Consider the following 12,377-nt stretch of genomic DNA (forward strand, 5'->3'; position numbering starts at 1 on the left):
CATCATTCCTGATGAGTCTTTTTTTAGTAGATATTTGAATTTCCTATAACAATTGAGCAACAAATGCCATTCACTCCTCTGTTATTACTCACCCCGTCCAAAGCTGGCTTTATACAAAGATTTCCTGCAGACTCCCGATTGGCCAGAGATGATTGCAATTCAGGACCTTGACGTGTTATGAAAGTGTAGAATCTAGTACAGAACAGTCCATTAGTATGGACAGTGACACGTAATGATTTTATCCTTAATGGATTTGAAACAAGATGTAATTAAAGTGTAAACTTTCAAGTTGAATTCAATGGATTTCACAAAAATATTATAATAACTGTTCATGCACTCCATTGTTGTCTATTTTTACAGGTTGAAAAATAATTAGATAATTGACTTTTAAAAAGTTCAATTTTGTGGCAAATGAATGAGAATAACGGTCTGTGGTTTATGCTGAAATTGCAGTGCTAATTTGCATTTGGAAACTGTTCATGGGAGATTTTTTAAAATCTGAGTCTGACTGATTAATTGAGTCTGTGGACAGGAGTCTTTTATACAGGTGATTATGTAAGACAGCTGTCTTTAATACAGGTAACGAGTTGATTAAGAGCGTCTAACTGGTCTGTAGGAGCCAGAACTCATAATGGTTTGTAGGGGATCAAATACTTATTTCTCACAGCAAAACTGAGATGAGCCTTTTATGTTCTTTTTGCTGAGCAGTGGTTTTCGGCTTGGAACTCTGCCATGCATGTCATTTTTGCCCAGTCTCTTTCTTATGGTAGAGTCATGAACAATGATCCTAACTGAGGCAAGTGAGGCCTGCAGTTCTGTGGATGTTGCTGTGGGGTCTTTTGTGACCTCTTGGATGAGTCGTCGCTGCGCTCTTGGGGTAATTTTGGTCGGCCGGCCACTCCTGGGAAGGTTCACCACTGTTCCATGTTTACGCTATTTGTCGATAATGGCTCTCACTGTGGTTCAAGGAGTCCCAAAGCTTTAGAAATGGCTATATAACCTTTTCCAAACTGATGGATCCCAAGTACTTTGTTTCTCATTTGTTCCTAAATTTCTTTGGATTGCAGCATGATGTCTAGCTTTTGAGGATATATTGGTCTACTTCACTTTGTCAGGCAAGTCCTAATCAAGTGATTTCTTGATTGAGAACAGGTGTTGTAGTAATCAGTCCTGTGTGTGGCCAGGGAAATTGAGCTAAGCTTCCCAAAGATGTGATAAACCATAGTTAATTTATGTTTTAAGGGGGAGGGCAATCACTTTTTCACACAGGGCCCTGTAGGTTTGGATTTCTTTTTCCCTTATTAATAAAGACCTTCATTTAAAAACTGCATTTTCTGTTTACTTGTGTTATCTTTGTCTAATATTTAAATTCGTTTTGTGATGTGAAAAGTTTAAGTGTGACAAACATAAAAAAAGAATAAAAAATCAGGAAGGGGGTAAACACTTTTTCACACCATTGTAAGCTTTAGTGATGTTGTACATAACTACAACATGTAGTATGTCCCTCCTGTAGTTAATCATATGTTAATCACAGGGTTTCCATGCTTCATAGATAGACTAGATAAATGAATACACATAAATGCATACATACATACATAAATGTACCACAGATCTATATTTTAAATTGTTTTAGGAATACTTTGATCACACAAAAAGATTACTGCTGCACTTCCACCATATGTTTCCTGGACAAAGGACAGATTGTAAATTAGAAACGCCAGTGATACCCCAATGTGTTGTCACATGCTTTTTCCTCAACTCACTTTTGTTTTCCTATATAGATGGCATGTGCAAGTACACATGTATACAACACCTGATATCTTCTAGTTGGTGAAATCCTTTCAATCTTAAGTTTTTCATATGAATGTACTGGATGAAGTTTTGTGGTCTTGATAATTTTTTACAAAATTTCACCAACTACATTTAAAATATCCACAAATTTTATATTCAAGTGACATTTTTTGCTGTATAGCAAATGTGCACGAGTTCCCTTCCTAAAGTTTACTGACTTGTATGGGTTAATCACTGGAACAGCTGGGCCATCTAATGTGTATGGAGGCTTGCTGACACAAATTTTGGGGACAGAGTGATTGGGCAGTTTACATTTTTTCAACTAATCCATTTGTACTACAGGCAGATATGCCACCGCCAAAGGAGTCTAGAAGCGGCTTATTCTGCTCTCCCCATAGAGAACACAAGAATGGTTTACTGAGTGTTCATGTCCAGGAAACATATGGTGGAAGTGCAGCAGTAATCTTTTTGTGTGATCAAAGTATTCCTAAAACAATTTAAAATCTAGATCTGTGGTACATTTATGTATGTATGTATGCATTTATGTGTATTCATTTATCTAGTCTATCTATGAAGCATGGAAACCCTGTGATTAACATATGATTAACTACAGGAGGGACATACTACATGTTGTAGTTATGTACAACATCACTAAAGCTTACAATGGTGTGAAAAAGTGTTTACCCCCTTCCTGATTTTTTATTCTTTTGCATGTTTGTCACACTTAAATGTTTCACATCACAAAACGAATTTAAATATTAGACAAAGATAACACAGGTAAACAGAAAATGCAGTTTTTAAATGAAGGTCTTTATTAATAAGGGAAAAAGAAATCCAAACCTACAGGGCCCTGTGTGAAAAAGTAATTGCCCTCCCCCTTAAAACATAAATTAACTATGGTTTATCACATCTTTGGGAAGCTTAGCTCAATTTCCCTGGCCACACACAGGACTGATTACTACAACACCTGTTCTCAATCAAGAAATCACTTGATTAGAACTTGCCTGACAAAGTGAAGTAGACCAATATATACTCAAAAGCTAGACATCATGCTGCAATCCAAAGAAATTCAGGAACAAATGAGAAACAAAGTAATTGGGAACCATCAGTCTGGAAAAGGTTATATAGCCATTTCTAAAGCTTTGGGACTCCTTGAACCACAGTGAGAGCCATTATCGACAAATAGCGTAAACATGGAACAGTGGTGAACCTTCCCAGGAGTGGCCGGCCGACCAAAATTGCCCCAAGAGCGCAGCGACGACTCATCCAAGAGGTCACAAAAGACCCCACAGCAACATCCACAGAACTGCAGGCCTCACTTGCCTCAGTTAGGATCATTGTTCGTGACTCTACCATAAGAAAGAGACTGGGCAAAAATGACATGCATGGCAGAGTTCCAAGCCGAAAACCACTGCTCAGCAAAAAGAACATAAAGGCTCATCTCAGTTTTGCCAGTAAACATCTTGATGATCACCATGACTTTTGGGAGAATACTCTGTGGCCTGATGAGACAAAAGTTGAACTTGAAGTTGAAGGTGTATGACTCATTACATCTTGCTTAGAAGTAGCACAGCATTTCAGAAAAGGAGCATCATACTAACAGTAAAGTATGGTGGTGGTAATGTAATAGTCTGGGGCTGTTTTGCTGCTTCAAGACCTGGAAGACTTGCTGTGGTAAATGGAACCATGAATTCTGCTGTCTACCAAAAGATCCTGAAGGAGAATGTCCGTCCATCTGTTCATGACCTCAAGCTGAAGCGCACTTGGGTTATGCAGCAGGACAATGATCAAAAACACACCAGCAAGTCCACCTCTGAATGGCTTAAGAAAAACAAAATTAAGACTTCGGAGTGGCCAAGTCAAAGTCCTGACTTTAGTCCGATTTGAGATTCTGTGGCAGGACCTTAAAAAGGCAGTTCATGTTCAGAAACCCTCCATTGTGGCAGAATTACAACAATTTTCCAAAGATGAGTGGCCAAAATTCCTCCAGAGCGTTGTAAAAGACTCATTGCCAGTTATTGCAAATGCTTGATTGCAGTTGTTACTGTGAAGGGTGGCCCAACCAGTTATTCGGTTTAGAGCACAATCCATTTCACACATGGCTCTGTGGGTTTGGATTTATTTTTTCCCTTAAAAATAAAGACCTTCATTTAAAAACTGCATTTTGTGTTTACTTGTGGTATTTTTGTCTAATATTTAAATTTGTTTTGTGATCTGAAACATTTCAGTGTGACAAACATGCAAAAGAATAAGAAATCAGTAAGGGGGCAAATACTTTTTCACACCATTGTATGTACTGTATGTGTGTGTGTATATGTATGTGTGTGTATGTGTATGTATGTGTGTGTATATATATATATTTATATTATATATATAATATGTCTCATAAAACTGTAGACGATTGGCATATCCAAAACACGTTATTGACACATATTGACTGTTTTATATTAGCTGTGCGCTAAACTGCAGGCATGATATACACTAGAGTGACGACTAACCAATTTCCATGTTTGTTCTAGACTGTGGGCTGAATGACTGCAGCACTGCATGCAATATCCTCTGGATTTGACAGTACAAACCAAGCACACGGACATGTAGGGGAAATGGCTCCTATGAAAATTGCACCTTTAATGTTCTAAGTGCTACCACCATTCACTGCCTCTGACGCGTCTGAAAAGTGGAGTGCGCCCCTGTGCACCTTGCCACAAATCCTACTCCAGTCAGGGACAGAAATAAGATTACTGCTGTATGGTACGCTACAGCTTGTCATGAATTAGAGCTGAGTGTCTGCTCGTTATTTTGGTGGTGCTGGGTAAAACTAGAATGAAAGCACCAAAAGTTGGAAGAATTTTGAGTCTTTTTCCAAGCTATTTATGCCAAAATTCTGGCGTAATTGCTTTGAGTCAGGGCCTAAAAGTGCAAGACTGTGCTTAGTTTATACTGTCAGTTTGGGTTGACAGACTCCCTTTTTAAAGGGTCTATTTCTACGTACTTCACAGAATAAAATTAGAAAGAATAGCAGTTATTGCAAAGCTCTTCTGCAAAGCTGCATTGCAAAGCTCTTCTGTAGTGGTGCTTGAAAATTTGTGAACTCTTCAGAATTTTCTGTATTTCAGCAGCAGAAGAGAAGGAAGGGAGACAGATCCATTACTAGTGGGTAGGCGGAGCCCCACAGGGATAGTTCACCTCAGATTTATAAAAAAGTGACGACCGACCCCTCCAACTTAAGCTCCTCCTACTCCCATGTTCTCCAGTCTGAAATTTGAGGTCGCAGAGGATAGTCGCTGCCTTTGCAGCTCCTCTGAAGATTTTTTATTTTTACCAAAGGAGACCGGGACCCCCCGTGGTCTAGAGGTCTCAGGGGGTCTCGGCACTGCCGGGACCCCTGCCCTCCCCTGGCAGACCTGCGTACCCCTTAATGAGGTCCCCGCAGTAACCTGCCGGCCCCGGGGGACATAGGGCGCTTCCTGGTGGAGATGCACACCGTCTGTGGGGTCCCTGCGTGCTCCGCCGTGGGGGGAGCAAGGGCCACAGCGCCACACATCCCTGGGGGTCCCTGTGGCGCACAGCGGGGTAAGTGCTCTGTGTATGAGTGCTTCAGCGGCTGCTGCGGCAGCCGCCATTATTTCATGTGGTGACTTTCTGCTTTTCTTTTTTTTGCAGACGGTGTATGAGGATCACCGCTGCATTCTCTGACCCTGGGGGCTGGGGAACAGGGACGGAGGAGCGCGGCTCCATTGGAACGGGGGGCGTGGCTTTATTATCTTGGCTTCCTGCCGTCACTTTTAGGCAGGAAGCCTTCAGGAGAGCGCGCGCTTTCTCCCTAAGCGCGGGTTCTGTGAGTGAGCTCGGGGGGCGGGGCTTCGCGTCGTTCGGCTTCCTGCCATTGTAGTTCTGACAGGAAGCTCCTGGCTTACCGCGCGCTGAGCTCTCCGCCCCTCTCCCTCCTTCCGGCTTCCCTCCACGTGCACCTCCGGCTCTCTGCTCCCCGTTCACCGCCCTCACAGCTCAGAATGAGCAGTCACCGCGGCACTGGTGAGTCGCTTCTGCCTGAAGGCAGAAGTTTCCTTTTTTGTTCTCTCCATTGTAAAGCACCTTGGCTGACCTGCTAAGGCAGGCAAGGTGCTATTTGCCGCTACCGCTTTACTGGACACTCTCACTTCTCTGACCTCTTAAGGCCGTGAGGTATTTAGTGTGTCAGCAGCATTAACCCCTTCTGAAGGGGTCTGCTCAACAGGACTGTTAACTCTTTCTGGGGGTGCACTCTTCTGGTTCAAAGGGCGCTTCCCCCCAGTTCGTTAGGTTAACTTTTGCTCTGCAGGGCTGGGGTAACTCTCTCTAGTGGAGAGTTTTAACCTTTCAGTGCCTTAAAAGTAAAAAAAAAAAAAAAAAAAAAAAAAAAAGGGGAATTTTTTTTGTGGAAGCAGGCTGTGTTAGCTATTTTCACACACTCTAGGTTACCATACTCATTCTAACATGCTGGCATCTGATGTGGGAGGCATGACGGATCAGGGACCAGGGGGCGCGGACCTCTCTCCCGATCCGTTTCAGGATCGGTCTCGCGTTTCTGATACACCCAGGTCTTCGACGGCGTCGAGTTCGACCCTTAGTGATGTTAAAGTGGAGGCTCTCACCCGCTCCATTGACAGTCTTTCTAACCTCCTGGGTCATTGGGTGTCAGTAAGTCGCAACCGACACCACGAGGCAAGAAGCGCCACAGGGTGGCGCTGTCTCCTCCGCGCAGTGCATCGGAGGCTCCAGATTCACCAACAAGCTCGGTTGGTGAAATCTCCGATTCTGAGGATGAGGATCGGCAGAGTCTTTCTGCTTCGCTTTCGGGCCGCGTGGATGCTCTTATTGGAGCCATGCGGTAAGCGTTACAGCTGTCTGAAGAGCCGACAAAGCCTGGCAAGTCGGCCCGGCTGTATTAGGAGTCGCTTCGGGCTCGTTCAACATTACCAGCGCATGATGAACTTAACGAGGCAGTGGAAAAAACGCCGGTGTCAGGATAAACGCTTCCAGGGGATGCGGTTTTTTGATGCCTTGTATCCCTGCACCACGGAGACGATCGCTAATTGGGTTCCCTCACCTGAAGTGGACGTTCCTCTGTCTCAGCTTAGCAAATCTTCCTGCTAAAGGGAAGGCCAGTCTTCAGGAGCCTCTGGACAGAAGAACGGAGTTAGCGGCGAAGTCCATCTACGAGGCCGCGGGTCATGGATTCCGTGCAGCCTTGGGGGCCATGTGGGCCGGTGAGGCTTCTCTGCGGTGGTTGGACCAGCTGCGGACGGCATGGCAGGATAGAACTCCGCTGTTGGAAGTGGAAAGGCTTTTCCAGCTGTTGGAAGAGGCGACATGTTATGGCAGGGACCCAGTACTGGATACTACTTCCGTTCTGTCCAGGGCTCAATCTTCGGCCGTCACAGTCAGGAGAGCACTGTGGCTTAAACAGTGGACTGCAGACGCAGTATCCAAGCAAGGTTTGCTTAGTCTAGCGTACAAAGGCGGTCATCTTTTTGGTTCGGACCTCACGGAGCTGATTGCTAAGGCCAAGGATAAGGATGCTGCCTTGCCTCAGCGGAAAGCGGCGGCTTCCACGTCTGGCAGGTCAAGTGCCAGTGGTGGTCGTCGGTCCTTTCGGACCAGGGGGCGGTTCGGTCAGCCTTCTTGGGGATCGGGTCGTCCCTCGGCTTCCGGTAAGAAGTCCACCCAGAAATCCCGTATTCCCTGGAAGCAACATTTCCGTCAGGACAAACGGGAGGTTGACAAGAAGCCCGCTAAGGCGGACTGACACCAGGATTCCGCTGGAGGGCGCTCGGGTGTGAGGTCGTCTGCTACAATTCGGGTCAATTTGGGCGTCCCACATTTCGGACGCCTGGGTGACGCGGGTTATGTTGGCAGGCTATTTCATAGTTTCACTCTCGTCCCCCAGACAGGTTTTGTCAGTCACGCACCCCGTCCGAGCCCAAGCTGGCTGCAGCACTGCTGCGGGAGGTAGACACTCTTCTACAGCAGGGTGTGGTGGTCCCGGTTCCGCCAGAGGACCGGGGAAGGGGGTTTTACTCCAACCTTTTTGTGGTCCCCAAAAAGGAGGACAAGTTTCGCCCCATTCTGGATCTCAAAGATTTGAATCTGCATGTCCGGACCCGGAAATTCCGCATGGAGTCTCTCCGCTCTGTCGTAGCGGCCCTGTCGCTGTACGATTTCTTGGTGTCGATCGACATCCGCGACTCCTATTTGCATGTCCCTATCGGCAGGGCTCACCAGCGTTTCCTGCGTTTCGCCATAGGTCAGGCCCATTACCAGTTTGTGGCCCTACCATTCGGGTTGGCCTCGGCACCCAGGGTTTTTACAAAGATTCTGGCGCCACTCATGGCGCTTCTTCGAAAACAAGGAGTTACGATTCTACCCTACCTGGACGACCTGTTGATTGTGTCGCCCACAGCGGAGGAGGCGATGACTGCTCGCGATCTCTCCCTCCAGCACCTGGAGGACTTCGGGTGGCTGGTCAATTGGAAGAAGTCGTCATTAAAACCGACGCAGTCAATCCTGTTCTTGGGGATGCATTTCGACACAGTACGGGCAGTGGTGTCCCTGCCTCCGGACAAACAAACGAACCTTCGTCGCCATGTCCAGGCTATGAGGTCGGCGATGGCAATGTCCCTTCGGGAATGCATGCGCCTTCTGGGTCTGATGATGGCGGCAATGGAAGCCGTACCGTTTGCACAATTTCATTCCCGGGATCTCCAAAATCTTATTCTGACCAGTTGGGATCGATCGCCGACTTCACTGGATCGCTCGGTCGTTATCTCCCGCAGGGTGCGAGAGTCTCTTGGATAGTGGTTACATCCGGAAACTCTATCCCTGGGGAAATCCTTTCTTCTCCCAAGGTGATCGGTGATTTCCACCGATGCCAGCCTGACTGGCTGGGGGGGGGGGTTTGGAACGACCTCTGGGTTCAGGGGGTTTGGTCGTCAGAGGAGTCGTCCCTACCGATCAACATTCTGGGGTTGAGAGCAATTTTTCTCTGCCTCCGACATTGGACGGTCCTTTTGAGCGGTCTGCCGGTCCGGATTCAGTCAGACAATGTGACGGCTGTCGCGTATATCAACCATCAGGGCGGGACGAGGAGTTCCAGACTCATGGTGGAGGTCTCTCGGATCCTGGTTTGGGCCGAGTCCAGGGTTCCAGCCATCTCCGCGATTCATATCCCAGGTGTGCTGAATATCTCGGCGGACTTCCTCAGTCACGAGCAGGTGGATCCGGGGGAATGGAGTCTCCATCCGGAAGTGTTTGCACTGCTGTGCTCCCGGTGGGGGACCCCTCAGGTGGATTTGATGGCATCCAGGCTGAACGCCAGGGTTCCGACATTCATGTCCAGGTACAGGGACCCGGAGGCTATGGCGGTAGATGCTCTAGTGGCCCCGTGGGACCAGTTCGAGCTGATCTATGTGTTTCCGCCAGTATCCTTACTTCCTTTGGTGATTCGGCAGATCAAACTGGAACGAGTATCAGCAATTTTGGTAGCGCCAGATTGGCCACGGAGGACGTGGTATTCGACGCTGGTGTCTCTTCTGGCGGCGCCTCCGTTTCCACTGCCTCTTCGCCCGGACCTGTTAATCCAAGGGCCCATTCATCATCCGCACCTGAAGTCACTTTGACGGAGTGGCACTTGAGACCGAGATCTTGAACCGTCGTGGTTTTTCGTCCGAGGTTATTTCTACCTTGCGGGCGGCCAGAGGTCCAGCTACGACTAGGATTTATCACAGAACTTGGGAGTCTTTTTTATTCTTGGTGTTCTGGATCGTCAAGGAACCCGAGGGTTTTTTCCATCCCCAACTTCTTGGCTTTTCTGCAATTTGGTTTGGCCAAGGGTCTAGCAGTTGGTACCTTACGAGGTCAGGTATCTGCACTATCCGCGCTTTTTCGAAGGGCTATTGCTTCACGTAGGAACGTGCGTTCTTTTTTTCGTGGGGTTGCTTGTCAGTTTCCGCCTCGGGAGGCGGTTGTGTCTCCTTGGCGGCTTAATCTAGTCCTGGAAGCTCTTCAGCATGGGCCTTTTGAGACTATGGATTCGGCTACGCTTTACTTGCTTTCTTGGAAGGTGGCCTTCCTGGTAGCGGTCACCTCTTTGAGAAGGGTTTCGGAGTTGGCGGCACTGTCTTGCTCGCCACCTTTTCTGGAATTTCTTCCGGATCGTGTGGTGCTTCGTACCCGTGGAGATTTTTTACCTAAAGTGGTGTTGCATTTCCACGTCAATCAGGACATCGTGTTACCTTCTCTCTGTCCGAAGCCAAAGAGTCCAAAGGAGCGGGCCTTGCACTCATTGGATTTGGTGCGGGCATTGAAGTTCTATCTTACAATCACGCAAGGTTTTCAGAAATCGGACTCTCTTTTTGTGATTCCTGCTGGTCGTCGACGTGGTCAGCGTGCTTCCAAGGACACTATAGCTCGGTGGATACGTTCGGCTATCCTGGAAGCGTACCGGCTCAAGGGCGAGCCTTGTCCGGTTAAAGTTCGAGCTCATTCCACGAGGGCTGTTGGTTCGTCGTGGGCTTTTCGTCAGGGGGCCTCGGCAGCACAGCTCTGCCGGGCGGCTGCCTGGCGCTCCGTTCACACCTTTACTAAATTTTATAAAGTGGACGTGAGTGCTTCCGCCGATGCGGCCTTGGGACGCAGGGTCCTGCAGGCGGCGGTGGTTTAAGTTACCTCTTTATTTCATTTTTTGTTCGGCGCTGGTTGCGCGCTTACCTAAGTTGTTGGGGTGTTGGAGATTCTGCCACTATTTCCCACCCTAGAGTTTTGGACTGCTTTGGGACGTCCCACTAGTAATGGATCTGTGTCTCCCTTTCTTCCCTTCTGCTGCTGAAAGACGGATTTTGGTAAGAACTTACCTGTAAAATCCTTTTCAGCGAAGGAAGGAAGGGAGACACAGCACCCTCCCATGGCAGAAGTATTTTTTTGTTTCTAGATGCGGCGCGACCCTTTCCTGATGGCGGTCATCTGGTCTGGGGTTGGCGCACTAGGGCTCTTTTCCAGCATCGCCAGCTCATCGCAGTTGTCAGGTCCAGTGAGTTGTACCTAGGACTGTGTGTTTTTTTGCTGTTATTTGCATAACCTGTTTTCTCACATTTCTGAATTTTTCAGAAGGGGTTGTACTGTTCTGCTGGTGTTGTCTGCTCTTCCTTAGCTTGTGTACGGACTGGAGAACATGGGAGTAGGAGGAGCTTAAGTTGGAGGGGCCGGTCGTCACTTTTTTATAAATCTGAGGTGAACTATCCCTGTGGGGCTCCGCCTACCCACTAGTAATGGATCTGTGTCTCCCTTCCTTCCTTCGCTGAAAAGGATTTTACAGGTAAGTTCTTACCAAAATCCGTCTTTCTGCGTCAATTTAATCTGAAACTTCATCAGATTTTCAGTCCTAAAAGTAAATAAAGCGAACATCAAGCAAATGAGTCAAAACTAGTAGACTTGGATAATTTTCCTCATTGATAGGATTCTCTCACACTAGCGTATAAAAAATCCGATCCCATTCTCATCCAGGAGAGTGGGATGATTTTTTCTCACTTGTCATCCGTATGCAATCCTTTTTTTTTCCTTTACTCAGCAGCTATTAATCTTTTACAGGACCACTTGCATTTTCCTATGCTACAGAATTATAATGTCTGTAAAGATCGGATGCTATAACGATGGTCCATATGGCATGAGATTTCTTTCTTTTTTTTTTTTTTATTGGATTGCAATTTATACCCAAGTGTGAGCGAACCCAAAAAATGACATATACCATATGTCTGTGAGTGGCAAAAGTATGTGAACCTTTTAGGATAAGCGGTTAAATTGACTGTAAAATTAGAGTCTGGTGTTGTTAATAAATGAAATGACAATCAGGTGTGAGTGTGTGACCTGTTTTATTTCAGGAATATGTATCTATCAAAGTTCAATACATATTTGTAGAAGTGTGTCGTGGTAAGATCAAAACAGATTTCAGAGGACCTCCGAAGAAAAAAAACTGTTGATGTTCATCTGGCTGAAAAGGTTACAAAACTATCTCTAAAGAGTTTACACTCTACCAATCCACAGTCAGATTGTGTAAAAATTGAGAAAAAAGGGAGAATATTTAACACCATTATTACCATCCACAAGAGTGGTCGACCAACAGAGATTACTCCAAGAGCAAGGCAAATAATAGCATGGTCACAATGGAACCTAAGGTATCCTCTATGCAACTAAAGGTTTCTCTCACATTAGCTGCTGTTAATGTTCATGAGTCTACCATCAGGAGGACAAAGATCAACAATGGGATGCATGGCTGGATTACAAGGAGAAAGAAATTGCTCTCCAAAAAGCATTGCTGCTCATCTGCAGTTTACTAAAGATCACCTGGACAAGTCAGGCTATTTGAGCAATGTTTTGTGGGTGAATGAAAGTGTTTTGGCTTCAATGAGAAGTGTTATGTTGGGAAAAATAAAAATTCTGCATTACAGCATAAAAACATCATACCATATGTGAAATATGGCGGTGTTTGTAGCATGGTTTGCCGTTGTTTTGCTGCAGCTGGGCCAGGATGGCTTTCCATTATTGATGGAACA

This window comes from Phyllobates terribilis, unplaced genomic scaffold (genome assembly GCF_046119375.1).
Source record: "Phyllobates terribilis strain yellow unplaced genomic scaffold, ASM4611937v1 Scaffold_4__5_contigs__length_816908805, whole genome shotgun sequence".
In the NCBI taxonomy this organism is placed as follows: Eukaryota; Metazoa; Chordata; class Amphibia; order Anura; family Dendrobatidae; genus Phyllobates; species Phyllobates terribilis.